This window comes from Coregonus clupeaformis, chromosome 15, assembly GCF_020615455.1.
Source record: "Coregonus clupeaformis isolate EN_2021a chromosome 15, ASM2061545v1, whole genome shotgun sequence".
Taxonomy (NCBI): domain Eukaryota; kingdom Metazoa; phylum Chordata; class Actinopteri; order Salmoniformes; family Salmonidae; genus Coregonus; species Coregonus clupeaformis.
The window spans coordinates 11,834,304-11,853,336 of record NC_059206.1 but is presented as its reverse complement, the minus strand read 5'-3'; positions in this window follow the sequence as shown (position 1 = coordinate 11,853,336).

Here is a 19,033-nt window from a genome sequence, read left to right as displayed (position 1 = left end):
TCTGTAGTTGTTGATATCGGAGGGATCGAGTGTAGGTTTTTTGAGGAGGGGTGCAACTCTCGCTGTCTTGAAGATGGAAGGGACATGGCCAGCGGTCAATGATGAGTTGATGAGCGAGGTGAGGTAAGGGAGAAAGTCTCTGGAAATGGTCTGGAGAAGAGAGGAGGGGATAGGGACAAGCGGGCAGGTTGTTGGGCGGCCGGCCGTCACAAGTCGCAAGATTTCATCTGGAGAGAGAGGGGAGAAAGAAGTCAAAGCATATGGTAGGGTAGTGTGAGCAGGACCAGCGGTGTCATTTGACTTAATAAATGAGGATCGGATGTCGTCAACCTTCTTTTCAAAATGGTTGACGACGTCATCCACAGATAGGGAGGAGGGAGGGGGAGGAGGAGGAGGATTTAGCAGGGAGGAGAAGGTGGCAAAGAGCTTCCTACGGTTAGAGGCAGAGGCTTGAAATTTAGAGTGGTAGAAAGTGGCTTTAGCAGCAAAAACAGAGGAAGAGAATGTAGAGAGGAGGGAGTGAAAAGATGACAGGTCCGCAAAGAGTCTAGTTTTCCTTCATTTCACATCGGCTGCCCGGAGCCCTCTTCTGTGAGCTCGCAATGAGTCGTCAAGCCACGGAGCAGGAGGGGAGGACCGAGCCGGCCGGGAGGATATGGGACATAGAGAGTCAAAAGATGCAGAAAGGGAGGAGTGGAGGGTTGAGGAGGCAGAATCAGGAGATCAGAGGGAGAAGGATTTAGCAGAGGGAAGAGATTATAGGATGGAAGAGGAGAGAGTAGCGGGAGAGAGAGAGAGCTAAGATTGCGACGGCACATTACCATTTGAGTAGGGGCAGAGTGAGTAGTGTTGGAGGAGAGCGAGAGAGAAAAGGATACAAAGTAGTGGTCGGAGACTTGGAGGGGAGTTGCAGTGAGATTAGTAGAAGAACAGCATCTAGTAAAGATGAAGTCAAGCGTATTGCCTGCCTTGTGAGTAGGGGGGGACGGTGAGAGGGTGAGGTCAATAGAGGAAAGGAGTGGAAAGAAGGAGGCAGAGAGAAATGAGTCAAAGACAGACGTAGGGAGGTTAAAGTCCCCCAGAACTGTGAGGGGTGAGCCATCCTCAGGAAAGGAACTTATCAAGGCGTCAAGCTCATTGATGAACTCTCCAAGGGAACCTGAAGGGCAATAAATGACAAGGATGTAAAGCTTGAATGGGCTAGTGACTGTGACAGCATGGAATTCAAATGAGGAGATAGACATATGGGTCAGGGGAAAAAGAGCGAATGTCCACTTGGGAGAGATGAGGATTCCTGTGCCACCGCCGCGCTGACCAGATGCTCTCGGGGTATGCGAGAACACATGATCAGACTAGGAAAGAGCAGTAGGAGTAGCAGTGTTTTCTGTGGTAATCCATGTTTCCGTCAGCGCCAAGAAGTCGAGGGACTGGAGGGTAGCATAGGCTGAGATGAACTCTGCCTTGTTGGCCGCAGAACGGCAGTTCCAAAGGCTGCCAGAGACCTGGAACTCCACGTGGGTCGTGCGCGCAGGGACCACCAGATTAGAGTGGCAGCTGCCACGCGGTGTGATCGCGTTTGTATAGCCTGTGCAGAGAGGAGAGAACAGGGATAGACAGACACATAGTTGACAGGCTACAGAAAAGGCTACAATAATCCAAAGGATATCGGAATGAAATTAACTATACATCTGTGAAAGCGAGAGAGCGGGGTCTCCCTCACTTACGTTTCACTGAAACACTCAAATATAACTCTCCCAACTTCCACTTTAGAAATTATAATTGTTGTAAACTACAGCGGTTCAATTTTTTTCTAGGAATAGACTCTAACTTAGTTTATTCAGCTAGCTAACATGGTACAGTATTCTTCCGTGACAACCGCCCAGGGCACCGTATCCTATGACACCATAGCTAACTAGCATGCTAGCTTCCAATAACACGGTTTAGCACCAATACTCGGTTACAACAAACTACCAATAGTGTGTTAACACGCTAAACAGATCATTCGTGTCCGTGTCTAATGTTGTGTAAAGTTTTGGGGTTAGTTTTGACAGTTTGAGTGAGTACGTCGTCAACTTATTCAGCCAGTTACTTAGCTAGCTAGAATAGTTAGCATATTAGCTAGCCATTGCTCTCTGTCAACAAACCAACCCCTCCTCCCACGGTATGAAACACACAGAGAGAGCCAAGCAAACGTTAACTAGTCACCCATGTCTTGAATTCCTTTTGAATGACTCTGGTTACCAGTATGTACAAATAAAATAAATGTAGGTTATAACTTACCCTTAGTAGCTGCTGTTAGCTAGTTAAGTGTAAAGCTAGCTACTGAATCGATTTAGCCAGTTCGCGTCTGTCCTAACGGAGAGAAAGTGTCTCCAAACATTACAGCTAGGTCGATCCAGCTATTGTTTAGTTAGCTATCCAAGTGGCAACAAGCTAGCTACATTTCGAGTACAGTAGCTACTAACTACCTAACGTTAACATCATTCACAAACATAATGTATTCAGTCTGGAAAGCTTTAAGCAGTATGTAGATGCAAGCCTTGTCTTTAAGATCCTGCATGGCCCCTCCACCCCTATGCCGGCATATCAAGGAAAGCACCTGCAGGATAACAAGGGCAGTAACTAGAGGGGATTGTGTTGTCCCTTTTCGACCCAGTAAATTCGGTCAATCAGCCTTCTCTGTTAGAGGTACAATACATTGGAATGTAATGCCCATGGACTTGAGAAGCTGCACTGATTATTGTACTTTTACATTTAAATTGAAAACATGGCTCAAATCTATCCAAACCTGTGCACATGAGTTATCTGTGGTTCCTCATATGTAAGACGACACTTGATGATAGTGTTGTTGTTGTTAGAATGATATATTATTGGATGTAATGTATTTGTATTTTGTATTGTTTTAGTGTGTAATTTGTATTGTTTTAGTCTATTTTGTATTGTTTTAGAGTGTATTTTGTATTGTTTTAGAGTGTATTTTGTATTGTTTTAGTGTGTATTTTGTATTGTTTTAGTGTGTATTCTGTATTGTTTTAGTGTGTATTTTGTATTGTTTTAGTTTGTATTTTTTATTGTTTTAGTGTGTATTTTGTATTGTTTTAGTTTGTATTTTTTATTGTTTTAGTGTGTATTTTCTATTGTTTTAGTATCTATTTTGTATTGTTTTAGTGTGTATTTTGTATTGATTTAGTGTGTATTTCGTATTGTTTCAGTGTGTATATTGTATTGTTTTAGTGTGTCTTTTGTATTGTTTCAGTGTGTATTTTGTATTGTTTCAGTGTGTATTTTGTATTGTTTCAGTGTGTATTTTGTATTGTTTCAGTGTGTATTTTGTATTGTTTCAGTGTGTATTTTGTATTGTTTCAGTGTGTATTTTGTATTGTTTTAGTGTGTATTTTGTATTGTTTCAGTGTGTATTTTGTATTGTTTCAGTGTTTATTTGTACTGTGGTTGTGTGTATTTTGTATTGTTTCAGTGTGTATTTTGTATTGTTTCAGTGTGTATTTTGTATTGTTTTAGTGTGTATTTTGTATTGATTTAGTGTGTATTTCGTATTGTTTCAGTGTGTATATTGTATTGTTTTAGTGTGTCTTTTGTATTGTTTCAGTGTGTATTTTGTATTGTTTCAGTGTGTATTTTGTAATGTTTCAGTGTGTATTTTGTATTGTTTTAGTGTGTATTTTGTATTGTTTCAGTGTGTATTTTGTATTATTTTAGTGTGTATTTGTATTTTTTCAGTGTGTAATTTGTATTGTTTCAGTGTGTATTTTGTATTGTTTCAGTGTGTATTTTGTATTGTTTCAGTGTGTATTTTGTATTGTTTCAGTGTGTATTTTGTATTGATTCAGTGTGTTTTTTGTATTGTTTCAGTGTGTATTTTGTATTGTTTTAGTGTGTATTTTGTATTGATTCAGTGTGTATTTTTGTATTGTATCTGTGTGTTTTGTATTGTTTCAGTGTGTATTTTGTATTGTTTCAGTGTGTATTTTGTATTGATTCAGTGTGTATTTGTATTGTGGTTGTGTGTATTTTGTATTGTTTTAGTGTGTATTTTGTATTGCTTTAGTGTGTATTTTGTATTGATTCAGTGTGTATTTTGTATTGTATCTGTGTGTTTTGTATTGTTTCAGTGTGTATTTTGTATTGTTTCAGTGTGTATTTTGTATTGATTCAGTGTGTATTTTGTATTGTTTCAGTGTGTATTTTGTATTGTTTTAGTGTGTATTTTGTATTGTTTCAGTGTGTATTTTGTATTGTTTCAGTGTATTTTGTATAGTTTCAGTGTGTATTTTGTATTGTTTCAGTGTGTATTTTGTATTGTTTCAGTGTGTATTTTGTATTGTTTCAGTGTGTATTTTGTATTGTTTCAGTGTGTATTTTGTATTGTTTCAGTGTGTATTTTGTATTGTTTTAGTGTGTATTTTGTATTGTTTCAGTGTGTATTTTGTATTGTTTTAGTGTGTATTTTGTATTGTTTCAGTGTGTATTTTGTATTGTTTCAGTGTATTTTGTATAGTTTCAGTGTGTATTTTGTATTGTTTCAGTGTGTATTTTGTATTGTTTCAGTGTGTATTTTGTATTGTTTCAGTGTGTATTTTGTACTGTTTCAGTGTGTATTTTGTAGTGTTTCAGTGTGTATTTTGTATTGTTTTAGTGTGTATTTTTTCAGTGTGTATTTTGTATTGTTTCAGTGTGTATTTTGTATTGTTTTAGTGTGTATTTTGTATTGTTTTAGTGTGTATTTTGTATTGTTTTAGTGTGTATTTTGTATTGTTTCAGTGTGTATTTTGTATTGTTTTAGTGTGTATTTTGTATTGTTTCAGTGTGTATTTTGTATTGTTTTAGTGTGTATTTTGTATTGTTTCAGTGTGTATTTTGTATTGTTTCAGTGTGTATTTGTACTGTCGTTGTGTAATTGCCTTTACCTGCCCTGGAACTACTGGTGAAATTAGCTTTTGGCTAAACCCAGTACATTTACATGGATGTTGCATTATTGTAATATTGATGATGATTAATGTGTATTGTCCCCTATAAATAACTAAATAACATTGTATATATATATATATATATATATATATACACAGTGGGGGAAAAAAGTATTTAGTCAGCCACCAATTGTGCATGTTCTCCCACTTAAAAAGATGAGAGAGGCCTGTAATTTTCATCATAGGTACACGTCAACTATGACAGACAAAATGAGAAAAATAAATCCAGAAAATCACATTGTAGGATTTTTAATGAATTTATTTGCAAATTATGGTGGAAAATAAGTATTTGGTCAATAACAAAAGTTTCTCAATACTTTGTTATATACCCTTTGTTGGTAATGACACAGGTCAAACGTTTTCTGTAAGTCTTCACAAGGTTTTCACACACTGTTGCTGGTATTTTGGCCCATTCCTCCATGCAGATCTCCTCTAGAGCAGTGATGTTTTGGGGTTGTCGCTGGGCAACACGGACTTTCAACTCCCTCCAAAGATTTTCTATGGGATTGAGATCTGGAGACTGGCCAGGTGTCATGAACCCTGCATCCTGAGTCGGTTCCTGCCTGTGTTGCCATTTTTCTGCTCGGAATCTCCAGTTTCCTGAGGGTTCTTGAACGCTCCCGGCCTGGTTGCCGGGCGACGTTGCTAGGCGGGAGATCTCCCGATTAACCGCACCTGCATCTCATCAGCGGTCTGCACACCTGGTCCTGATCATCACCCTTCATAAGCTCTGACCTGACGTCCATTCCCTGCCGGATCGTTAGCCATGAACAGTATGTTTGTCAGTGTATCAGCCTTGGAGTTTCTAGCGTTAGTTTTGTTGTTTTGCACCTTGTTGGCTTGCCGTGTACTTACCTCCGTTTTGTTTCTATCTGCAGTCAATCTCCCGGAACCTTCACCCAACCCCTGCCTGGTTGTCGGCGGCTGCCGAGCCATTATTGGATCTGCCACTGCACCTCCACCAACTCATCTCCGCCGCCCGCTCTGTCCCCTGGATTATTCTGCATCGTTTTTTGAATCTGTTAAATAAATACTCACCTTCGTTTCAACTCACCTTGTCCTGGTCTGCTTCTGGGTTCTGGCTTAGTAAACCGTGACAGAACGATCCGGCCAGAAATGAACCCAGCGGACCTGGACTCTGTTCGCCATGCCATTACCCATAAGGAGAAGATGTTGGGACAACATAGCACGGCACTACAGGAGATAGCATTGTCCGTTCGGAACTTATCTACCAGTCTGACGAAGATCCAGGCTCAGCTCAGTTTGCCGGTGGAGAATCCACTACCGGTTTCACCCATCTCGCCTGCCGCTTCTGGAGCTGTGTCCTTCCGTGAGCCCAAGGTTCCGACGCCTGATAAGTATTAGGGGGAGTTGGGAAGATGCCGTTCTTTTTTTATCCAGTGTGGATTAGTGTTCGATCTACAGCCCCACTCTTATGCCACAGACAAGGCTAGGATAGCCTTTGTCATTGAGTTGCTGCGTGGTCGAGCTCTGGAGTGGGCTTCAGCCGTATGGGAACGACAGGACACCTGCATGGCTTCATACCAGGAGTTCACGGCCGAGATGAGGAAGCTGTTTGACCATCCCTTCCGAGGTATGGACGCAGCTAAGCGCCTGTTTTCGCTTCGCCAAGGAACTCGCAGCGTTGCCGACTTCGTTATCGAGTTCAGGACATTGGCTGTGGAGAGTGGGTGGAATGAGGAGTCTCTGCAAGCGGCCTTTTACCAGGGGTTGTCGGAGCAACTCAAGGATGAGTTGATCTCCTATCCGGAGCCTAGTGACCTGGACAGCTTGGTAGCCTTGTCTATTCGGGTGGATAACAGAGTTCGAGAGAGAAGGAGGGAGAAGCAATGGGGCCCGTCCAATCAATCAGCTTCTCAGTTCCCAGTCGGGTCAGGGGGTGGACCAGAATACGTCGATCATTGTCCACCACACAGGATGAGTGGAGAGGTCCTGCCTCCAGATTCTGAACCCATGCAAATGGGGCGGCACGGGTTAACCAAGGAGGAGCGCCAACATAGACGTAAGACCAACTGCTGCCTCTACTGTGGTAGTTCGGGACATTACATCTCCACTTGTTCCCGGCGGTCGTCAAACTGCTCAGCTCGCTAAAGTTGGGAGGACTTTTAGCGAGCCAGTTTCAACCTCTCAATACCTCTGTCAGACCCCGTTTCCCGGCTACCCTCATGAACAGGAATCAGAGTTTAGCGATTAACGCTTTCGTCGATTCAGGTGCCGATGGAAGCTTTATTCATGCCGAAGTGGTGGAACAGCTGGGGCTTTCCAAGGAGCGATTACCGGAAGCCATTGAAGCTACCACTCTGAACGGCAGTAGTCTGGCACGTATCACGATGAGGACTGAACCGGTTAAGATGCTGTTGTCAGGGAATCATTCTGAGGTTATCTCATTCTTCATTCTGCCTTCTTCCCATGTTCCTCTGGTCCTTGGATACCCCTGGCTGAAAGAACACAATCCCACGTTCGATTGGGTGACTGGCAAGGTAACTAGTTGGAGCCTTGATTGTCATGCTAACTGCCTCAAGACTGCCTGTTCCCATTCTGTTCCCAGTCAGGTGATTGAGGCTAATCCCCCAGATTTGTCCCTGGTTCCCGAGACATATCACGATTTGGGGGAAGTGTTCAGTAAGCAGAGGGCTCTGTCACTCCCTCCCCACTGACCATATGATTGTGCCATAAACCTGTTCCCTGGAGCTGTCTATCCCAAGGGACGGTTATACAGCATCTCCCAACCTGAACGTGAGGCTTTGGAGACCTACATCAAGGAGTCCCTAGCTGCTGGTCTCATTCGTCCCTCGTCATCACCCCTGGGGGCAGGATTCTTCTTTGTGGGTAAGAAGGATGGCTCTCTTCGACCGTGTATTGATTATCGGGGGTTGAATGATATCACGGTCAAGAACAAGTATCCCCTGCCCTTGATGAGCTCTGCCTTCGACTCCTTACAGGGTGCTACTGTGTTCACCAAGCTAGACCTACGCAATGCGTATCACCTGGTCCGGATCAGAGAGGGGGACGAGTGGTTGACGGGTTTCAATACACCGATGGGTCACTTCGAGTATCAGGTGATGCCGTTTGGACTGACCAATGCTCCAGCAGTGTTCCAGAGTATGGTGAATGACATCCTGAGAGATATGATCGGTCTCTTTGTGTTTGTTTACCTGGATGACATTCTTATCTTCTCGAAGGAACCTTCCAGCCACGTCCAGCATGTCAGGCAGGTTCTGCAGCGATTGTTGGAGAATCGCCTGTTCGTTAAGGCCGAGAAGTGCGAATTTCACGCCCACACTACATCCTTCCTCGGGTACATCATCTCCAGGGGAGAGATTAGGATGGACCAGGAGAAGGTTAGGGCGGTTCTGGATTGGGCCCAGCCCGGTACGAGATTGCAGCTCCAGAGGTTTCTGGGGTTTGCAAATTTCTATCGCAGATTCATCCGGGATTACAGCCGTGTGGCCGCTCCTTTAACTGCTCTGACTTCCAGTACCAGGACCTTCAGTTGGAATCCTGAGGCGGACCGAGCGTTCCTAGATTTGAAGAGGCGATTCACCAACGCACCGATTCTCTCTCAACCTGACACGGCCCGTCAGTTCGTCGTTGAAGTGGATGCGTCTGATGTGGGGGTTGGCGCCATCCTGTCCCAGCGATGCTCCACTGACGGGAAACTCCATCCCTGCGCCTACTACTCTCGTCGTCTTTCGTCTGCGGAGAGGAACTACGATGTGGGTAACCGGGAGCTTCTCGCGGTGAAGCTTGCCTTGGAGGAGTGGCGCCACTGGTTGGAGGGGGTGGAGCAACCGTTTATTGTCTGGACCGACCACAAGAATCTTGCTTACGTGCAATCGGCTAGACGTCTCAACTCTCAACACAGACGTTTTTCGGACGCTTTAATTTTTCCCTGACGTTCCGACCTGGGTCTAAGAACGGCAAGGCGGACGCCTTGTCCCGGATGTTCTCCAAGACGGAGGAGAGTGGGGCCTAGAACGAGACGATTCTTCCCCGGAACTGTGTCGTGGGAGCAGTTATGTGGAGGATTGAGGAGGAGGTTATGGTGGCCCTTCGGACGCAGCCCGGTCCCGGTAACGGTCCACCCGGTCGGTTGTTTGTGCCTGAGTCGGTTCGTTCTGCTGTCCTCCAATGGTCCCACGCCAGCAAGATGGCTTGTCACCCTGGTGTGGCTCGGACGATGGCGTTACTTCACAGACGATTTTGGTGGCCTGCCATGGGAGAAGATACTCGGAGGTTTGTTGCTGCCTGTCCAGTGTGTGCGCAGAATAAGAGTGCCAACCGGCCCAGCTCTGGACTACTTCACCCCCTCCCTATTCCCCGGCGACCATGGTCGCATCTGGCCCTGGACTTTGTCACTGGGTTGCCCTCTTCTGAGGGGAACATGGTCATTCTGACTATCGTGGACAGATTCAGGAAGTTCGCCCACTTTGTGCCCATTTCCAAGCTTCCCTCGGCCTCTGAGACGTCCGAGATCCTGGTTAGGGAGGTTTTCAGGGTCCACGGGTTGCCCAGTGACATAGTTTCCGACCGTGGTCCTCAGTTCACCTCTGCTGTCTGGAAGTCTTTCTGTTTGGCCATTGGAGCTACAGTCAGTCTCACATCTGGTTTTCACCCCCAATCTAATGGTCAGGCGGAGAGAGCCAACCAGAAGATGGAATCCACGCTACGCTGCCTTGTCTCCTCCAACCCCACCTCCTGGGTCTCTCAGTTGCCTTGGGTTGAGTATGCCCACAATACTCTCCCTACATCTGCCACTGGGATGTCTCCCCTTCCAGTGCCTGTATGGCTACCAACCTCCCTTGTTTCCTTCTCAGGAGAAGGATCTCTCAGTGCCCTCTGTTCAGGCCCACATTCGTCGTTGCCACCGGACCTGGCATCGGGCCAGAAAGGCCCTCCTTAGAGTTTCTGACCGGTATCAGCTCCAGGCGAATCGTCGCCGGATTCCCGCCCCCACCTATACCATCGGAGATAGGATCTGGTTGGCCACACGGGATCTTCCTCTGCGGACTGAGTCTAAGAAACTGTCACCGAAGTTCATTGGTCCGTTTGTGGTGGAGAAAGTGATCAATACTGTTGCGGTTCGACTCAAGTTACCTAGAACGCTCAGAGTCCATCCCACCTTTCATGTCTCATGCCTCAAGCCTGTTCTCCTCAGTCCTCTGTTACCCCCTCCGCCTCCTCCTCCTCCCCCTCGGATGATCGGAGGTGGTCCTGCCTACACGGTGCGCCGCATTATGGATTCCAGAAGGCGGGGCCGGGGTTTCCAGTATCTCGTGGACTGGGAGGGGTATGGTCCTGAAGAGAGGAGTTGGATTCCTCGGCGCCAGATCCTTGATGCTGACCTCCTTCGTAACTTCTACCGCCTCCATCCTGGCGCTCCGGGTAGTCCGCCCGGTGGTGTTCGTCGGAGGGGGGGTACTGTCATGAACCCTGCATCCTGAGTCGGTTCCTACCTGTGTTGCCATTTTTCTGCTCGGAATCTCCAGTTTCCTGAGGGTTCTTGAACGCTCCCGGCCTGGTTGCCGGGCGACGTTGCTAGGCGGGAGATCTCCCGATTAACCGCACCTGCATCTCATCAGCGGTCTGCACACCTGGTCCTGATCATCACCCTTCATAAGCTCTGACCTGACGTCCATTCCCTGCCGGATCGTTAGCCATGAACAGTATGTTTGTCAGTGTATTAGCCTTGGAGTTTCTAGCGTTAGTTTTTGTTGTTTTGCGCCTTGTTGGCTTGTCGTGTACTTACCTCCGTTTTGTTTCTATCTGCAGTCAATCTCCCGGAACCTTCACCCAACCCCTGCCTGGTTGTCGGCGGCTGCCGAGCCATTATTGGATCTGCCACTGCACCTCCACCAACTCATCTCCGCCGCCCGCTCTGTCCCCTGGATTATTCTGCATCGTTTTTTGAATCTGTTAAATAAATACTCACCTTCGTTTCAACTCACCTTGTCCTGGTCTGCTTCTGGGTTCTGGCTTAGTAAACCGTGACACTAGGCCACTCCAGGACCTTGAAATGCTTCTTACGAAGCCACTCCTTCGTTGCCCGGGCGGTGTGTTTGGGATCATTGTCATGCTGAAAGACCCAGCCACGTTTCATCTTCAATGCCCTTGCTGATGGAAGGAGGTTTTCACTCAAAATCTCACGATACATGGCCCCATTCATTCTTTCCTTTACACGGATCAGTCGTCCTGGTACCTTTGCAGAAAAACAGCCCCAAAGCATGATGTTTCCACCCCCATGCTTCACAGTAGGTATGGTATTCTTTGGATGCAACACAGCATTCTTTGTCCTCCAAACACGACGAGTTGAGTTTTTACCAAAAAGTTATATTTTGGTTTCATCTGACCATATGACATTCTCCCAATCCTCTTCTGGATCATCCAAATGCACTCTAGAAAACTTCAGAAGGGCCTGGACATGTACTGGCTTAAGCAGGGGGACACGTCTGCACTGCAGGATTTGAGTCCCTGGCGGCGTAGTGTGTTACTGATGGTAGGCTTTGTTACTTTGGTCCCAGCTCTCTGCAGGTCATTCACTAGGTCCCCCCGTGTGGTTCTGGGATTTTTGCTCACCGTTCTTGTGATCATTTTGACCCCACGGGGTGAGATCTTGCGTGGAGCCCCAGATTGAGGGAGATTATCAGTGGTCTTGCATGTCTTCCATTTCCTAATAATTGCTTCCACAGTTGATTTCCTCAAACCAGGCTGCTTACCTATTGCAGATTCAGTCTTTCCAGCCTGGTGCAGGTCTACAATTTTGTTTCTGGTGTCCTTTGATAGCTCTTTGGTCTTGGCCATAGTGGAGTTTGGAGTGTGACTATTTGAGGTTGTGGACAGGTGTCTTTTATACTGATAACAAGTTCAAACAGGTGCCATTAATACAGGTAATGAGTGGAGGACAGAGGAGCCTCTTAAAGAAGAAGTTACAGGTCTGTGAGAGCCAGAAATCTTGCTTGTTTGTAGGTGACCAAATACTTATTTTCCACCATAATTTGCAAATAAATTCATTAAAAATCCTACAATGGGATTTTCTGGAAAAAAAATTCTCAATTTGTCTGTCATAGTTGACGTGTACCTATGATGAAAATTACAGGCCTCTCTCATCTTTTTAAGTGGGAGAACTTGCACAATTGGTTGCTGACTAAATACTTTTTTCCCCACTGTGTATATATATATATATATATATATATATATATATATATATATATATATATATATATATATATATATAGTTAACATGTATTTAACCCATTATTTCTGACGCTAAACAGTCTCCATATATACCTCCATAAATGTTTTTGACTGGTATCGGGGGACCTTCAGTCGAGTCTTGTGAGGCCTGTGGGTCATATTAGAGTGTAGGCCAAACTGTTCAGATGCTACAGACAGAAGTTGGCAGATCAGCTGCACCGACTTCAGACGAGTCTCTGCGTTTGTGAGAGAAGTTATCATAGTTTTGTCAAACCGTTCGGACGGTACAGACGATTTTGTGAGAAGACCGATTTTCGGGACTTCTCATGGTCTGACAAACATCGCTCTAGCTTTGCCACCTTTCACAATGCGATATCAGCGGATTCGGTGGATTAAGACCAATGATTAAGATCTCTAGCTTTAACTGACAGATTTTGATAGGGATTTGTTTTTAATGTTAATGAGATTTCTGCACAAGGAGTAGACATCAACCTTAGGGTTTTTAAAGCAGGTTAACATGCCCCACCAAAATTAGAGAACTATACAGAAAGCCCTTAAATTGCTGAAATAAGTAGATAAAATCAATGATGAGAGAATAGTCAAATTAATGACACCTGACACGGACATGGTGGCATAACAGGAAGATTAGAGTACTGTGAACCAAGAGGTTGTGAGTTCAATTCCCAGGTGAGGACATGTTGAATAATAATTACTGTAAAAATAAACATCAATCAATCAAATATATTTATAAAGCCCTTTTTACATCAGCAGATGTCACAAAGTGCCATACAGAAACCCATCCTAAAACCTCAAACATCAAAAAATGTAGAAGCACGGTGGCTAGGAAAAACTCCCTAGAAAGGCAGGAACCTAGGAAGACACCTAGAGAGGAACCAGGCTCTGAGGGGTGGCCAGTCCTCTTCTGGCTGTGCCGGGTGGAGATGATAAGAGTACATGGCCATTTAAGGCCAGATTGTTCTTCAAGATGTTCAAACGTTCATAGATGACCAGCAGGGTCAAATAATAATCACAGTGGTTGTAGAGGGTGCAACAGGTCAGTACCTCAGGAGTAAATGTCAGTTGGCTTTTCATAGCCGAGCATTCAGAGGTCGAGACAGCAGGTGCGGTAGAGAGAGAGAGTAGAAAATAGCAGGTCCGGGACAAAGTAGCACGTCCGGTGAACAGGTCAGGGTTCCCTAGCCGTAGGCAGAACAGTTGAAACTGGAGCAGCAGCACGACCAGGTGGACTGGAGACAGCAAGGAGTCATCAGGCCAGGTAGTCCTGAGGCATGGTCCTAGGGCTCAGGTCCTCCGGGATGGGAGGGAGAGAGGGAGAGAGAATTAGAGGAAGCATACTCAAATTCACACAGGACAACAGATAAGACAGGAGAATTACACCAGATATAACAGACTGACCCTAGCCCCCCGGCACATAGACTACTGCAGCATAGATATTGGAGACTGAGACAGAGGTGGGTCCGGGGACACTGTGGCTCCGTCCGACGATACCCCCAGACAGGGCCAACCAGGCAGGATATAACCCCACCCACTTTGCCAAAGCACAGCCCCCACACCACTAGAGGGATATCAACAGACCACCAGCTTACTACCCTGAGACAAGGCTGAGTATAGCCCACAAAGATCTCCTCCACCACACGAGCCCGAGGAGACGCAAAACCGGACAGGAAGATCACGTCTGTGACTCAACCCACTCAAGTGATGCACCTCTCCTAGGGGACGGCATGGAAGAGCACTAGTAAGCCAGTGACTCAGCCCCCGTAAGAGGCAAAGAATCCCAGTGGAGAGAGGGAAGCAGGCCAGGCAGAGACAGCAAGGGCAGTTCGTCGCTCCAGTGCCTTGCCGTTCACCTTCACACCCCCTAGGCCAGACTACACTCAATCATAGGACCTACTGAAGAGATGAGTCTTCAGTAAAGACTTCAAGGTTGAGACCGAGTCTACGTCTCTCACATGAATAGGCAGACCATTCCATAAAAATTGAGCTCTATAGGAGAAAGTCCTGCCTCCAGCTGTTTGCTTAGAAATTCTAGTGACAATAAGTAGGCCTGCGTCTTGTGACCGTAGCATACGTGTAGGTATGTACGGCAGGATAGATAGGTAGGAGCAAGTCCATGTAATGCTTTGTAGGTTAGCAGTAAAACCTTGAAATCAGCCCTAGCCTTAACAGGAAGCCAGTGTAGAGAGGCTAACACTGGAATAATATGATCAAATTTTTGGGTTCTAGTCAGGATTCTATGTTTAGCACTAACTGAAGTTTTTTAGTGCTTTATCCAGGTAGCTGGAGGATAGAGCATTGCAGTAGTCTAATCTAGAAGTGACAAAAGCATGGATTAACTTTTCTGCATAATCTTTGGACAAAAGGTTTCAGATTTTTGCAATGTTACGAAGATAGAAGAAAAATGTCCTTGAAATATTATTGATATGTTCGTCAAAAGAGAGATCAGGGTCCAGAGTAATGTCGAGGATCCTTCACAGTTTTATTTGAAATGACTGTACAACCATCAAGATTAATTGTCAGATCCAACAACAGCTATATTTGTTTCAATATATCATCTCTGTTTTGTCCGAGTTTAAAATAAAAAATGTGCTGTCTGAAACACAGGCTTCCAGGGTCGGACATTTTGGGGCTTCACCATGTTTCATCCAAATGTAGAGCTGTGTGTCGTCCGCATAGCAATGAAAGTTGACATTGTGTTTCCGAATGATATCACCAACAGGTAGAATATATAGTGAAAACAATAGTGGTCCTAAAACGGAACCCTGAGGAACGCCGAAACGAACAATTGATTTGTCAGAGGACAAACCATCCACAGAGATGAACTGATATCTTTCCGGCAAGAACTTGTCCGTGTAGACCAATTAGGGTTTCTAATCTCTCCAAAAGAATGTGGTGATCGATGGTGTCAAAAGCAGCACTAAGGTCTAGGAGCACGAGGACAGATGCAGAGCCTTGGTCTGACACCATTAAAAGGTAACTTACCACCTTCACGAGTGCAGTCTCAGTGCTATTATAGGCTCTAATACCAGACTGAAGCATTTCGTATACATTATTTTGTCTTCAGGAAGGCAGTGGGAGGAATGGGAGATTCGATGTAGGCCGATAGTTTTTTACATTTTCCAGGTCAAGGTTTGGCTTTTTCAAGAGAGGCTTTATTACTGCCACTTTTAGTGAGTTTGGTACACATCCAGTGGATAGGGAGCCATTTATTATGTTCATCATAGGAAGGCCAAGCACAAGAAGTAGCTCTTTCAGTAGTTTAGTTGGAATAGGGTCCAGTATGCAGCTTGAAGGTTTAGAGGCCATGACTATGTTCATGAATGTGTCGAGATACAGGATAAAAAAACGTGAGTGTCTCCATTGATCCTAGGTCCTGGCAGTTCTGTGCAGACTCAGGACAACTGAGCATTGGAGAAATACGCAGATTCAATGTGGAGTCCATAATTTGCTTTCTAATGATCATGAGTGAGGGCTCTTCGATATTGCATGGTACTGTCTTTCCAAGCTAGTCGGAAGACAGTTTGGTGGAGTGCCATTTCCGTTCCAATTTTCTGGAAGCTTGCTTCAGGGCTCTGGTATTTTCTGGATACCAGGGAGTAAATTTCGTGTTACAAAAGTTTTTTGTTTTTAGGGGTGTGACTGCATCTAGGGTATAGCGCAAGGTTAAATTAAGATCCTCAGGTGGTTAACAGATTTGTTGTAGTTGTGGTCCTCTGTAGCTCAGCTGGTAGAGCACGGCGCTTGTAACGCCAGGGTAGTGGGTTCGATCCCCGGGACCACCCATACACAAAAAATGTATGCACGCATGACTGTAAGTCGCTTTGGATAAAAGCGTCTGCTAAATGGCATATTATTATTTTGTACTCCAACGTCCTTGGGTAGGTGGAGGGAGTCTGGAAGGGTATCTAGGGTTCTTTGGGTTGTCCAAGAATTTATAGCAAGGCTTTTGATGGTCCTTGGTTGGGGTCTGAGCAGATTATTTGTTGCGGTTGCAAACATAATAAAATGGTGGTCCGACAGTCCAGGATTATGAGTAAAAACATTTAGATCCACAATATTTATTCCACGGGACAAAACTAGATCTAATGTATGACTGTGGCAATGAGTAGGTCCGGAGACATGTTGGACAAAACCCACTGAGTCTGTGGACTTTTCCATGTGATTATTAAAGGCACCAAAATATGAATATTATCTGCCATGACTACAAGGTCCAACAGGAATTCAGGGAAGTCAGTGAGGAATGCTTTATACGGCCCAGGAGGCCTGTAACCAGTAGCTATAAAAAGTGATTGAGTAGGCTGCATAGATTTCATGACTAGAACCTCAAAAGAATAAAACGCAGTAATTTTGCTGTCATAAATGTTAGCAACACCTCCACCTTTGCGGGATGCGCGGGGGATATGGTCACTAGTGTAACCAGGAGGAGAGGCCTCATTTAACACAGTAAATTCATCAGGCTGGAGCCATGTTTCAGTCAGGCCAATCACATCAAGATTATGATCAGTGATTAGTACATTGACTATGACTCCTTTGGAAGTGAGGGATCTAACATTAAGTAACCCTATTTTGAGATGTGAAATATCACAATCTATTTCAATAATGACAGGAATGGGCGAGGTCTTTATTCCAGTGAGATTGCTAAGGCGAATACCGCCATGTTTTGTTTTGCTCAACCTAGATCGAGGCACAGACAAGGTCTCAATGGGGATATCTGAGCTGACTACACTAACTGTGCTAGTGGCAGACTACACTAAGCTGGCAGGCTGGCTAACAGCCTGCTGCCTGGCCTGCACCCTGTCTCATTGTGGAGCTAGTGGAGTTAGAGCCCTGTCTATGTTGGTAGATAAGATGAGAGCACCCCTCCAGCTAGGATGGAGTCCGTCACTCCTCAGCAGGCCAGGCTTGGTCCTGTAGCACCCCTCCAGCTAGGATGGAGTCAGTCACTCCTCAGCAGGCCAGGCTTGGTCCTGTAGCAACCCTCCAGCTAGGATGGAGTCAGTCACTCCTCAGCAGGCCAGGCTTGGTCCTGTAGCAACCCTCCAGCTAGGATGGAGTCCATCACTCCTCAGCAGGCCAGGCTTGGTCCTGTAGCACCCCTCCAGCTAGGATGGAGTCCGTCACTCCTCAGCAGGCCAGGCTTGGTCCTGTAGCACCCCTCCAGCTAGGATGGAGTCAGTCACTCCTCAGCAGGCCAGGCTTGGTCCTGTAGCACCCCTCCAGCTAGGATGGAGTCAGTCACTCCTCAGCAGGCCAGGCTTGGTCCTGTAGCACCCCTCCAGCTAGGATGGAGTCCGTCACTCCTCAGCAGGCCAGGCTTGGTCCTGTAGCACCCCTCCAGCTAGGATGGAGTCAGTCACTCCTCAGCAGGCCAGGCTTGGTCCTGTAGCACCCCTCCAGCTAGGATGGAGTCAGTCACTCCTCAGCAGGCCAGGCTTGGTCCTGTAACACCCCTCCAGCTAGGATGGAGTCCGTCACTCCTCAGCAGGCCAGGCTTGGTCCTGTAGCACCCCTCCAGCTAGGATGGAGTCCGTCACTCCTCAGCAGGCCAGGCTTGGTCCTGTAGCACCCCTCCAGCTAGGATGGAGTCCGTCACTCCTCAGCAGGCCAGGCTTGGTCCTGTAGCACCCCTCCAGCTAGGATGGAGTCCGTCACTCCTCAGCAGGCCAGGCTTGGTCCTGTATCACCCCTCCAGCTAGGATGGAGTCCGTCACTCCTCAGCAGGCCAGGCTTGGTCCTGTTTTTGGGTGAGTCCCAGAAAGAGGGCAAATTATCTACAAATTCTATCTTTTGGGACGGACAGAAAACAGTTTTCAACCAGCGATTGAGTTGTGAGACTCTGCTGTAGAGCTCATCACTCCTCCTAACTGGGAGGGGCCAGAGACAATTACTGCTGTAGAGCTCATCACTCTTCCTAACTGGGAGGGGCCAGAGACAATTACTGCTGTAGAGCTCATCACTCCTCCTAACTGGGAGGGGCCAGAGACTCTACTGTAGAGCTCATCACTCCCCCTAACTGGGAGGGCCCAGAGACAATTACTGCTGTAGAGCTCATCACTCCCCCTAACTGGGAGGGGCCAGAGACTCTACTGTAGAGCTCATCACTCCTCCTAACTGGGAGGGGCCAGAGACAATTACTGCTGTAGAGCTCATCACTCCCCCTAACTGGGAGGGGCCAGAGACTCTACTGTAGAGCTCATCACTCCTCCTAACTGGGAGGGGCCAGAGACAATTACTCAATGCCGACACATCTTTCTAACTAATTTACACAATGAAGCTATGATGCGTTTGGTGACCTCTGACTTTTTCATCCTAACATCATTGGTGCCGACGTGGATAACAATATCCCTATACTCGCTACACTCGCCAGTTTTAGCCTCAGCCAGCACCATCTTCAGATTAGCCTTTATGTCGGTAGCCCTGTCCCTTGGTAAACAGTGTGTGATCGCTGGATGATTATTTTTAAGTCTAATATTGCTGGTAATAGAGTCGCCAATGACATGAGTTTTCAATTAGTCAGATAATGGTGGGAGGCTTCGGCGGCTCAGACCCCGTAACGGGTGGAGGAGAGACCTGAGAAGGCTCTGCCTCTGACTCCGACTCATTGCTTAACACTATGCATCTAATTGCAGTCGCTGTACTCAGAATATACAGGATAACTATCGCCTTATGGTGAAGATAGCCGTGTTGCAAGTACAGCTTCAGATGCAATCGTTAGGCAAGGGCAATTTAAGTGTAGGAAAGGATGAAACAGCATCTGTGCCACCAGTAAGTACAGATAGTATAAATCCCCTCGCATAGTCCACGCAGCCGGACAA